Below are 13,622 nucleotides of genomic sequence, written 5' to 3' on the forward strand. Positions count from 1 at the left end.
CTAGTTTACAGCATGGTCCGAATAACGTGTTTCTTTTTTAAATGCAGCGGCATATACAACAATTTACATGCATGTAAAATGCTATAGTGCCTCCAGGTGGCCAATTTTTGCAAAATTTTGCACAGACCTCTTGGGCCAAGAGACAAATAGGCATACCAAGTTAGTTCCGATCAGCCTTATTTAACCCAATATAAAAGCAGCTGAAAGCTGATTGGTCGATGGTGGCCATGTTTTTAAACATATGCAACTGTGCTCATAGACCTTGATGGCACCTTGGACAAAGACAATGCATGCAAAATTTCAAGTCGACCGGACCAACGGTTCCATAGTTAGAGCCATTTTTAGTTTTGTAATTATTATAGTGCCACCAAGAGGCAAAGGTATGCAATATTTTTTGCATGACCTCAGCATGATCCCATACATATATTTACCAAATTTGGTGATAATGCCTCAATCCGTTGAAAAGTTATAACCATTTAAGTAAAATAGACACGCCCACTATGAACGTTTTGGCGTACTGTTTGACGATAAATCAGAATTTCAAAATTCCTTTGATAACTTTTCATATTGGGACTCTGCTGAATCATTCTGCACTGGCTTGGTTCCGATCGGGTAAACGGCCTAGGACGAGTTCGTTTAGAATTTTTTTTCAAACAATCCAAAATAGCGGGAAAATCGAAGGGGCAGAGCAAAATTCTGTCCGGGGATAAAACTCTTCGGCGTGATGTAAGGAATCAGAGGAAAAAATAATTTTGTTTCAAACCCTTATGGCCCAAGATTTATGGCCCAAAATGTGATTTTTGTTTGTTTTGTTCGCTATTGCGCCACCTAGTGTCTGAAGGATGTGTATCTGCACGCCTGAGTAGTGGGGGGGATTTGGAACCATCCTGCCAAGTTTGGAATCTCTATAACTTACTGTCTCTGATGCCCAGACACTTTTAGGGCAGAAAAAATAATAATAAATATAGCTGCAAGCAGCAATTGTCGGGGTTCATGTCTTTTAAGAACTTTCAAAGTATACAAAAAAGGTATGTATTCGTATATGTACTTTGTAAGTTGCTGAATTTGCAAACTAGTATTAAATATGACTCTGATGTCTTCAACGATCCTGAAACAGGATAATTGTTATGGTGGTCATTTTTTTTTTTTTTTACTTTTTAACTGTTATAAAGTCACAAAGCACCCAATCTCCAAAAAGGTTTTAGAAATTCAAATATTTATTTTAGGAATTATAGGCTTTTGGATACCCTTGGTCAAACCCACATGATAAATGCAACCCCTAAATAAATAACTAAAGTTCAACTTTTCTTTGATAATTATTGGCCTAGGGAGTCCTAGATGTAGTTCACAATAGTAGGTAACATTGAATAAAATACAACCTTTGGTGCTTGGACCCCTAAATAATAAGACAATTGGAACAAATACAATAGGGTTCCTGCACCTTCGGTGCTTGGACCCCTAATAATAAATAGAAAATCAGTACGAATACAATAGGGTTCCTGCACCTTCGGTGCTTGGACCCCTAATAATAAGAAAATCTGAACAAATACAATAGGGTTCCAGTACCTTCGGTGCTTGGACCCCTAATAAACAGAAAATCAGTACGAATACAATAGGGTACCTGCACCTTCGGTGCTTGGACCCCTAATAAATGTAGGCTTTTGGTACCAAAATTTGCATCAGTGAATTTACAGTTATTTCCAGTATCACTTTTTCATTTAAATTCTCTCTCTCTCTCTCTCTCTCTCTCTCTCTCTTTAAAATCACATTATATAAATGTTCTGCCATTTAAAATCTTTGCAATAATTCCAAGTTATTTTTGGAAAGTAGGCTTCATTCCACTGTTACTTGTACAATATTTTTCAGTTCATCTATCACTGCAGGGTTGTCTGATAATGAGTGTTTATGGAGATGCAGTGCTGCCCTCTAGTGTTGTGGAGAAGCGCCGCTCACCTCCAGGAAGCTCTTCTCTAACGCCAGACGGATGTTGGTCTCGATGCTGGTCCGTTTCTTCCTGCGGCGGTTCAAACTCTCACAGAGACCCGGAGACATCTCGCTCTGACTCGACACCACACATTCAGAAGACACATTCTCTACACACAACATGAAGAAAGTAGGTGAGTGAGTTCAGTTTAACTTTAATATACTGATCTATGAAGTATTCTCCAGCAGTGAGTCAGACCTGCATCGTTGATCCATTTCTCCAGTAACGGTTTGAGTTTACACATGTTCTTAAAGCTCAAGTTCAACGCCTCGAATCTGGAGATGGTGGTCTGACTGAAATCATTGCCATAGAGTTTCCCCATCGCCAAACCCACGTCACCCTGACAAACACACAAACAGAGTAAAGTGTTATAAACATACACATTAGGTTTATCGTGATTGACAATGCTTCTGTAAAACTGATTTATATCATATAACTGGATTAAACAGAAAGAGTGAATGTGTTTTACCTGAGTGAAGCCCAGTTTAATGCGTCTCTGTTTAAAATTCTTTGCAAACTGCTCAAGCTTTTCGAGGTCACTGGCTTCCTCCACACATGGTGTGTCGATGCGTTTCAGAGCGGGTGCTGCCGCAGATGGCATCGCCGCTATCTTTCTCATTGGCGTTGCTGCCTAGAAATATCACAAGAGCAGCATTACACCAAACCATCTCCATCAATACCATATATAAACATGATGTGATTGACGGTGGTGTAGTTCTTGACCTGTGTAGTGGGTGCGATGCTGGTTTGAGCATGCAGGAGGTTTGCTTGGCTTTGAGGTAGTGGAGTCAGAACATTCGGAGCTTGCAGGAGACCTGAAACACAGTAGGTTACCCTGTTTAAACCTGATGAAGAACGGCTAACAGATTTAAGGCTGGTGTCGTACAGCTCTGACCCTGAGCAGACGGCGAGATGATGAACTGTGGCTGAATCTGAGACGTGATGGTGTGACCAGGTTGAACCAACACAAACTGCTGCAGGTTCAAACCCTGCAGCTGCAAATGCTGCAAGAGAAAGAGACGTGAAGTGTCAGTGGATGTAGATAACGAAACAATAATCACATTGTAGTACATTACAATACGACTCTTATGATCTCTGCTGGATGAGGGTGTTTCTTCAACTTCAGGCACTTTTATCACTGTGGTTGTCTAGAAAGTAAAGACTAGTTAAAAAATGTTTTCACATTGTCACTAGTTTATTTAATTTGTCTATTAACAATGTCCGACAGTGTGTGTAATGCATCACAGGAGATTTATGTCATTCAAGTCATGAAAATTAATTTCCAGCACATCTCAAATTCTGTATTGTTTAATAGAATTCTATGATGGAAATCAGAATCAGAATGAGCTTTATTGCCAAGTATGCTTACACATACAAGGAATTTGTCTTGGCGACAGGAGCTTCCAGTACACAACAATACAAAACAGCAACAAGACTTTTACAAAATAATTACAAATTAAATAAAAAAATATTGAAAAGAAAAAAGTATATAAAGCATACACAATATATATACACACACACACACACACACACACACACACACACACATATATACAGTTATGCTCAAAAGTTTGCATACCCTGGCAGAAATTTTGGCATTGATTTTGAAAATATGACTGATCATGCAAAAAAAGGATAAGTCTTTTATTTAAGGATAGTGATCATATGAAGCCATTTATTATCACATAGTTGTTTGGCTCCTTTTTGAATCATAATGGTAACAGAAATCACCCAAACGGCCCTGATCAAAAGTTTACATACTCTTGAATGTTTGGCCTTGTTACAAACACACAAGGTGACACACACAGGTTTAAATGGCAATTAGTGTCTGTGTATAAATAGTCAATGAGTTTGTTAGCTCTCACGTGGATGCACTGAGCAGGCTAGATACTGAGCCATGGAAAGCAGAAAAGAACTGTCAAAAGACCTGTGTAACAAGGTAATGGAACTTTATAAAGATGGAAAAGGATATAAAAAGATATCCAAAGCCTTGAAAATGCCAGTCAGTACTGTTCAATAACTTATTAAGAAGTGGAAAATTCGGGGATCTCTTGATACCAAGCCAAGGTCAGGTAAACCAAGAAAGATTTCAGCCACACCTGCCGGAAGAATTGTTCAGGATACCAAGAAACACCCATAGGTAACCTCAGGAGAAATACAGGCTGCTCTGGAAAAAGACGGTGTGGTTGTTTCAAGGAGCACAATATGACGATACTTGAACAAAAATGAGCTGCATAGCCAAGTTGCCAGAAAGAAGCCAATGCCACATAAAAGCCTGGTTACAATATGCCCGACAACACCTTGACATACCTCACACCTTCTGGCACACTGTAATTTGGAGTGACAAGACCAAAATAGAGTTTTATGGTCACAACCATAAGCGCTATGTTTGGAGAGGTGTCAACAAGTATTGTGCTCCTTGAAATGACCACACCGTCTTTTTCCAAAGCAGCCTGTATTTCTCCTGAGGTTACTGTATATATATATATATATATATATATATATACACACACACTATATTGCCAAAAGTATTCGCTCACCCATCCAAATAATTGAATTCAGGTGTTCCAATCACTTCCATGGCCACAGGTGTATAAAATGAAGCACCTAGGCATGCAGACTGCTTCTACAAACATTTGTGAAAGAATGTGCCACTCTCAGGAGCTCAGTGAATTCCAGCGTGGTACTGTGATAGGATGCCACCTGTGCAAGTTCATGTGGCCTTCAGATTAGCTCAAGAACAGTGCGTAGAGAGCTTCATGGAATGGGATTCCATGGCCGAGCAGCTGCATCCAAGCCATACATCACCAAGTGCAATGCAAAGCATCGGATGCAGTGGTGTAAAGCACGCCACCACTGGACTCTAGCGCAGTGGAGACGCATTCTCTGGAGTGACGAATCACGCTTCTCCATCTGGCAATCTGATGGACAAGTCTGGGTTTGGCGGTTGCCAGGAGAACGGTACTTGTCTGACTGCATTGTGCCAACTGTGAAGTTTGGTGTAGGGGGGATTATGGTGTGGGGTTGTTTTTCAGGAGCTGGGCTTGGCCCCTTAGTTCCAGTGAAAGGAACTCTGAATGCTTCAGCATACCAAGAGATTTTGGACAATTCCATGCTCCCAACTTTGTGGGAACAGTTTGGGGATGGCCCCTTCCTGTTCCAACATGACTGCGCACCAGAGCACAAAGCAAGGTCCATAAAGACATGGATGAGCGAGTTTGGTGTGGAAGAACTTGACTGGCCTGCACAGAGTCCTGACCTCAACCCGATAGAGCACCTTTGGGATGAATTAGAGTGAAGGCTGCGAGCCAGGCCTTCTCGTCCAACATCAGTGTCTGACCTCACAAATGCGCTTCTGGAAGAATGGTCAAAAATTCCCATAAACACACTCCTAAACCTTGTGGAAAGCCTTCCCAGAAGAGTTGAAGCTGTTATAGCTGCAAAGGGTGGGCCGACATCATATTAAACCCTATGGATTAAGAATGGGATGTCACTTAAGTTCATATGCGTCTAAAGGCAGATGAGCGAATGCTGTTGGCAATATTGTGTATATACACACACACACACACACACACACACACACACATATACATACATACATATACACAAATACACATATATACATACATACATATATATATATACACATTCATACACACACATACATACATACATACACACACATACACATACATACATACACACATACACATACGTAGTGCAAATCGGTTATATACAGTGCAAGGCAATGTAATGGCAGAAGAAGTTGGATGTGTTGGATAACATAAAAAGACTAAGCTGTGTATTGCACATTAATTATTGCTCAATGGGGCAATTTTAACTGTTCATGGGATGGATAGCCTGGGGGAAGAAACTGTTCCTGTGCCTGATGGTTCTAGTGCTAAGAGCTCTGAAGCGTCGGCCAGAAGGCAACAGTTCAAACCTCTGCTGGGCCATGAGTCAATGTGGGTCTCCCACTTCAGGTCCTGTGAGATGGTAGTGTCCAGGAACCTGAATGACTCCACTGCTGCCACAGTTCTGTTTAGAATGGTGAGGGGGGACAGTGTTGGGGTGTTCCTCCTAAAGTCCACAATCATCTCCACCGTTTTGAGCGTGTTCAGCTCAAGGTTGTTTGACTGCACCAGACAGCCAGCTGTTTAACCTCCCTTCTGTATGCAGATTCATTGTCATCTCGGATGAGACAGATGACAGTGGTGTCGTCTGCAAACTTCAGGAGCTTGACAGAGGGGTCCTTGGCGATGCAGTCGTTGGTGTAGAGGGAGAAGAGTAGTGAGGAGAGCACAACCAATGCTGATTGTACAGGTGCTAGAAGTGAATTTCCCATCTCACAAGCTGCTGCCTATCCGTCAGAAAGCTGGTAATCCACTGACAGATAGACGTGGGAACAGAGAGTTGGTGTAATTTAGTCCGGAGTATAGCTGGGATGATGGTGTTGAAAGCCGAATTGAAGTCCACAAAAAGGATCCTTGCATATGTCCTTGGTCTGTCCAGATGTTGCAGGATATGATGCAATCCCATGTTGACTGCATCATCCACAGACCTGTTTGCTCGATAAGCAAATTGAAGGGGATCTAGAAAGGGTCCAGTGATGTCCTTCAGGTGGGCCAACACCAGCCTCTCAAATGACTTCATGACCACAGACGTCAGGGCGACAGATCTGTAGTCATTAAGTCCTGTGATTTTTAGTTTGTTTGGGACAGGAATGATGATTGAGCATTTGAAGCAGCAAGGAACTTCACACTGCTCCAGTGATCTATTGAAAATCAGTGTGAAGATGGGGGCCAGCTGGTTAGCACAGGATCTAAGACATGCAGGTGAAATGCCATCTGGGCCTTGTGCTTTCTTTATCTTTTGTTTTCGAAAGTCAAGGCACACATCGGACTTTCGGACTCAAGATGGCGCCGAGTATGGCTGCTGCGTTGCGAGCTCCGACACAACATAGCAATGGTTTGTTTGTTTTGTTTACAATTCTTATGTTTTTTGTCTTGGATGTTGTCTGCCTTATTGTCTACGACAGACAAACACTTTTGGACATTGGTTCAGCGATCTCACACTGAAAACCGGACTTCACATTCCTCAATGCCGACCCGCTGTTTACAAACACGCAAGCGGAGCCCTTTGTCTGGGCAGCACGGCCGCGGAAACGCAGGAGGAAAAGGGGAAACAGAGCCGGCGTTCTCATCAGAGTAAGACGCCGCGCAAATCGACCCCCGCTACCCACTATTCTATTGGTAAATGTTCAGTCTCTGGATAACAAGCTCTGCGAGCTGAAAGCGCGGATCTCTTTCCAACGAGAGACGAGGGACTGCTGCATTATCTGCCTTACGGAAACTTGGATGTCTGCGGAGATTCCAGACTCAGCCATTGAACCCGCGGGGTTCTCCATGCTCCGAGCGGACAGAGCGAAAGACCTCTCAGGTAAAACTAGAGGAGGTGGTGTATGTTTTATGATCAACAAATCCTGGTGTGATCAGAGGAACGTACATTCCATCAAGTCTTTCTGTTCTCCTGATCTGGAATTTCTTATGCTTCTGTGTCGACCATTCTGGCTACCGAGGGAATTCACAGCGGTCATTATCACTGCTGTGTACATTCCCCCACAAGCCGACACAGACCGGGCACTCAAGGAACTGTATGGGAGTATAAGTGAGCAGGAAACCGCGCACCCTGAGGCCGCGTTCATTGTGACCGGGGACTTTAATAAAGCCAGTTTAAAATCAGTCGCACCAAAATACCACCAGCACATTAGTTTCAACACACGAGGGGACCGGGTTTTGGACCATTGCTATTCTCCGTTCCGGGATGGCTACAAATCCCTCCCCCGCCCACCATTTGGCAAATCGGACCACTCCTCCATTCTGCTTCTGCCCGCTTACAGGCAGAAATCGAAACAGGAAGCACCCACCCTCAGAACGATCCAGTGCTGGTAGGACCAATCAGACTCTACGCTACAAGACTGTTTTGATCGCACGGACTGGGAGATGTTCCGGTCCGCCTCTGATGACGACATCGAGCTTTACGCTGATAGCGTAATGTGTTTCATCAGAACGTGCGTAGAGGAAGTGATTCCGACCAGAACTGTGCGAATCTATCCGAATCAGAAGCCGTGGATCAATAGCGATGTTCGCGCGGCACTTAATGTGCGGACCTCCGCTTTTAATTCCGGGAACACGGAGGAGCATAAACAAGCCAGTTATGCCCTCCGAAAAACTATCAAAACAGCAAAACGCCAGTACAGGAGCAAGATTGAAGGACAGTTTAACACCACCAACTCTAGAAGCATGTGGCAGGGAATTAACATCATCACGGACTTTAAAGGGAATAAAAACTCCGCCATGAACACCGCTGCCTCTCTCCCGGATGAGCTAAATACTTTTTATGCTCGTTTCGAGGGAAATAACACCGCCCTCGCGGAGAGAGCTCTCGCGGCTGAAGCTACAGAAGTTAGTTCACTCTCCGTCTCTGTAGCGGATGTAACCCGATCCTTCCGACGGGTGAATATCCGCAAAGCCGCGGGTCCAGACGGCATTCCGGGCCGCGTCATCAGAGCGTGCGCGAACCAGCTGGCTGGTGTTTTTACGGACATTTTCAACCTTTCCCTCTCTTTGTCTGTAGTCCCCACATGCTTTAAAACATCCACCATTGTGCCTGTTCCAAAACAATCAAAAATATCGTGTTTAAATGACTGGCGTCCTGTTGCTCTGACCCCCATCATCAGCAAATGTTTTGAGAGACTAATCAGAGATTACATCTGCTCTGTATTACCACTCAATCTTGACCCGCTGCAATTTGCTTACCGCAACAACCGCTCCACTGATGATGCCATTGCATCTACAATACACACTGCTCTCTCCCACCTGGAAAAAAAGAACACTTATGTGAGAATGTTGTTTGTAGACTACAGCTCAGCATTCAACACCATAGTGCCCTCCAAGCTAGATGAGAAACTCCGGGCTCTGGGCTTAAACAGCTCGCTGTGCAGCTGGATCCTGGACTTCCTGTCAAGCAGACGCCAGGTGGTTAGAATAGACAGCAACATCTCCTCATCACTGACCCTCAACACTGGAGCCCCGCAGGGCTGTGTTCTCAGCCCACTACTGTATTCCCTGTACACACATGACTGTGTGGCAACACATAACTCCAATGCCATCATTAAGTTTGCTGATGACACGACGGTGGTTGGTCTGATCACTGACAATGATGAAACAGCCTACAGAGAGGAGGTGCACACTCTGACACGCTGGTGTCAGGAGCACAACCTCTCCCTCAACGTCAGTAAGACAAAGGAGCTTGTGGTGGACTTCAGAAGAAAAGACAGAGAACACAGTCCAATCACCATCAATGGAGCACCAGTGGAGAGAGTCAGCAGCTTCAAGTTCCTGGGTGTCCACATCACTGAGGAACTCACATGGTCCGTCCACACTGAAGTCATGTGAAGAAGGCTCATCAGCGCCTCTTCTTCCTGAGACGGCTGAGGAAGTTTGGAATGAACCGCCACATCCTCACACGGTTCTACACCTGCACTGTGGAGAGCATCCTGACTGGCTGTATCTCCGCCTGGTACGGCAATAGCACCGCCCACAACCGCAAAGCACTGCAAAGGGTGGTGCGAACTGCCAAACACATCATCGGAGGTGAGCTTCCCTCCCTCCAGGAAATATATACAAGGTGGTGTGTGAAAAAAGCTCGGAGGATCATCAGAGACTCCAGCCACCCGAGCCATGGGCTGTTCTCACTGCTACCATCAGGTAGGCGGTATCGCAGCATCAGGACCCGCATCAGCCGACTCCATGACAGCTTCTTCCCCCAAGCAGTCAGACTTCTGAACTCTTGATCTCCCACGATCAAAATACATAAGCCCTGCACTTTATTACTCTTTTATCTCACACCGGACTGTCATAAATTATATTACTATTAATATATTATGTCTCTCTTAACAACTGACTATCAACCGACAGCCTGAATGTCAATACAGTACAATACTGTACATTCTATATATATATATATATATATATATATATATATATATATATATATATATATATACTTTTTTTATATATATTTTAATTTTAAATTTTTATTGAATAATGTGTATCTATATAGTATCTATATAGTAAAAAACAAAAAAAACAAAAACAGCATATTGTATACTGTACAGTGTATGTTATTATTTGTATATTGTTGAGTGTAATTATGTGTATGACAGATGTTTAAATTGTGTTGTGTTAATTTGATGTTTTAAGTTGTGTAATTATGTATAACAGATGTTTAAATTGTGTTGTGTTAATTTGATGTTTTAAGTTGAGTGTAATTATGGGAATAACAGATGCTTAAATTGTGTTGTGTTAATGTGATGTTTTAAGTTGAGTGTAATTATGTATAACATATGTTTAAATTGTGTTGTGTTAATTTGATGTTATTGTAAATTGGTATATGTCTCATCACTGTCACGACTGCTATGTTGATCGGAACTGCACCCAAGAATTTCACACACCATTGCACTTGTGTATATGGCTGTGTGACAATAAATGTGATTTGATTTGATTTGACATCATCTTCACAGATCTTAAGTGCAGGTTGAATAGCAGGAGGGGGGAGGAGGGGGGTTGCAGGAGGTGTTGGTGTGAAGTGAAGGTCAGAGCGGGTGTGGGGTGTGAGATTGGGCCTTTCAAATCTACAGAAGAACACATTTAGGTCATCAGCCATTTGTGGGTCCACCACAGGGTTGGGGGTAGGAGCCCTGTAATTCGTAAGTTGTTTCATGCCACTCCACACTGATGCAGGGTCGTTAGCTGAAAACTTGTTTTTCAGCTTCTCAGAGTATCTTCTTTTAGCCATTCTGATTTCCTTATTCAGTGTGTTCCTGTCCTGATTGTACAAGACTTTATCCCCACCTCTGTAAGCATCCTCTTTGACCTGACGAAGCTGCCTGAGTTCTGCTGTAAACCATGGTTTGTCGTTGCAAAAAGCATGTTCCACCGCCTCTCGTTTTCACCGTTAACTCCACAATGCGATATGCTCTGAACAGCTGAAAGCCCAGCAGATGTAACGCGCTGTCTGGAATGGCTTCACTCAGCCAGGTTTCTGTGAAGCACAAGTCAGCAGAGGTTGAAAAGTCCTTGTTTGTGCGGGTGAGATGTAGTTCATCCGTTTTGTTAGGAAGAGAGTGGAGATTCGCAAGATGAATAATCGGCAGTGCTGTTCGAAAGCCGTGCCAACGGAGCTTGACCAGCGCAAACTAACAATGTCCAGCAAAACGTCCGAATATTCAAAAACCGGGAAAAGATTGTCTGGTATATGTTGTCAAATGTTCAGCAGTTCATCTCTGGTAAAACTGACTGAAAAGAGATTGCTAAACACAGGACAAACAAACAAAAACAACAAAACAATAGGAGCGCTCCACACCGAGGCGGCCAATCATGATGAAATTACATTTTTATCGTTTTTCAAATAAAATATATCCGACTCCTTTCTCTTGCCAAGGCTCATTTCATAGCTAACATTTTATCCATCCTAAATACACACAATTAAATAATATTTTCACACTTTTAGCATAATTTGGTGAAGTACAGCTTTTTTTGACAAAAATCTTCTGCTCAGAAGTGATATTTGCCTTTATTTTTATTTTTCTCATATTTCATCTCAAGCATGCCCTTCACTGATACTTCTGTCCACTTGGTTAACAAATGCACTAACTTTTGACAAAACTTTATTAGGGACAAAATAGTTTGTTGTGGTGGAAATGACGCCACAACTGTGGGACAGTCGAGATTTTTGAAAAATTGATAGAAATCACAATGAATATTGAAATAGTTTCTGTTTATTTCACTCTGTTTTAGATGATCATGGTTTTAAAAATGTAATAATTCGTATTTTTATAATGGATTTTCATAGTTTAATATTGAAAGTCTGGGTCTGAAGGCTAAAACAGTCAAATCTATACATAAAAGACATTTGAAAAGTACCAAAAATAAATGATGAATGGCTGGTGAAGAAAGTTTGAATGAGACCTTCATTTAACAAAAAGAAAAAAGTTGACATTTGTTCGTATTAACAGAATCAACGAAAAGAAAAATCACATGAAAGTGCCTGAAGTTGAAGAAACGTCCAGATATTTTGTATACTGTACAAGTACGTGGATCAGTTACTGCATTTGTTATAATGTGCAGTACACAACAGACTTTAACACAAAATGTAACTTATATTTTCATATATTATGCACAGTGGTGAATTCTCAGGGCCAGCAAAGCCTTCACTGCTGGCCTAACATGCCAAATAAATAAATATTTTTCATCCTTTCATTCTCAATCACCTTTTTGCCTATGTATTTTTAATCGCTTTCAACTCTTAATTAATCTACAAACAAATAGAGAAAGATGAAAAGTTTATCCAGTCAGAATTTATTCCTTGATGCTTACAAGCAAAGTGTGACAACTGTTTCACAAATCACATGCCTGAATACGAAGCAGCGCGTGAGTCTGAGCTCCACCCCGTCAGACCTTCAGAATTTCTTCAGAATCCCTCAACAGTGCAAATGAATGGGCAACTAAAGTCAGATTGTCACATTCATTAGCCAATCAGACTGATTTATTTGTTCTTGGTGGGTGTGATATTTAGGATATGTCCTGGTTGAGACCTTCTAGCTGGCCTTGAGTGACGCAATCATGCTTTAAGTGATGTATGAAATTCAAGAGCGAAAAGCGTAAGGTCAAGCTGTCTGACGAGTCGGCGGTCATCACTGCTGGTATTGCCATTGAGAAAGAGATCCTTGTGGATTTAAAAACACGAAATGTTCTGCATGACCGTGTGATTGCTTAATTTATTAAACAGGAAAGGAGGACTGATTTTCACTTTAAGTAAATGTCTAAGTGTAAATTAGGCTGCTGGAGCATTCAGTGTCGGATCAAGTTTTGAAAAGTAGTGCTGTGTTCCATTCAACTTGGAAAGTCGGATTTTACAACTTCCTACTAGGAAAAGTGCAATGGATGCATCTTGAAGTCAGAATTACAACATGTAGGCTCGTGCAGAAATTCTTAACTCCGATTTCGTCAAGATGCAGGTGTGTGACATCACACAAACATGTCGACACTCAGGGAGATATACAAAGTAGGTAATAAATATTCACTTTAATAAGTAATATCGGTAAATGAGTTCGTTTCCACATTACATGATATTAAAGCTTGTTTAACAAACGCCTGCTGAAACAGGTGTATAAAACATGGTAAATTATAATCTCTTTTGATAATCGTACACCTGAAGCACAAATGCTAGTGCTGCAGAATTTCTTATTAGTTGGGTTGCTAGGAGACATCTCTAATGAGAGTCAAACCCCTGCTAAGCTAACGGGAGCATTGCAGTTTTGTTTCCTTAAACGTCATCTTCCGAATATCAGGGAATGGAATGCATTTATGGTCGGAGATATCAAGTGGGAATATCCCACATCCAACTTGAATGGAACGCAGCATAACCGTGTACGCTGACAAATTGAAATTTATTGCAAGCAACATTTAAAATATTAAATGTAAATATTCGCAAATATTATTATATATATTTTTCCAGGTATTATAGACCTCCTTGGTAGATTCATATGAAAAATTATGATTTTTGAATGTTCGGG

At 42.0% G+C, this 13,622-nt stretch overlaps 1 pseudogene; it reads right to left on the minus strand.

The window, feature by feature from the left end:
- LOC127444935 (POU domain, class 2, transcription factor 1-like) overlaps nucleotides 1–13,622 on the minus strand; it is a 66,802-nt pseudogene that overhangs the window by 16,062 nt on the left and 37,118 nt on the right.

This window comes from Myxocyprinus asiaticus, chromosome 8 (genome assembly GCF_019703515.2).
Source record: "Myxocyprinus asiaticus isolate MX2 ecotype Aquarium Trade chromosome 8, UBuf_Myxa_2, whole genome shotgun sequence".
Classification (NCBI taxonomy): Eukaryota; Metazoa; Chordata; class Actinopteri; order Cypriniformes; family Catostomidae; genus Myxocyprinus; species Myxocyprinus asiaticus.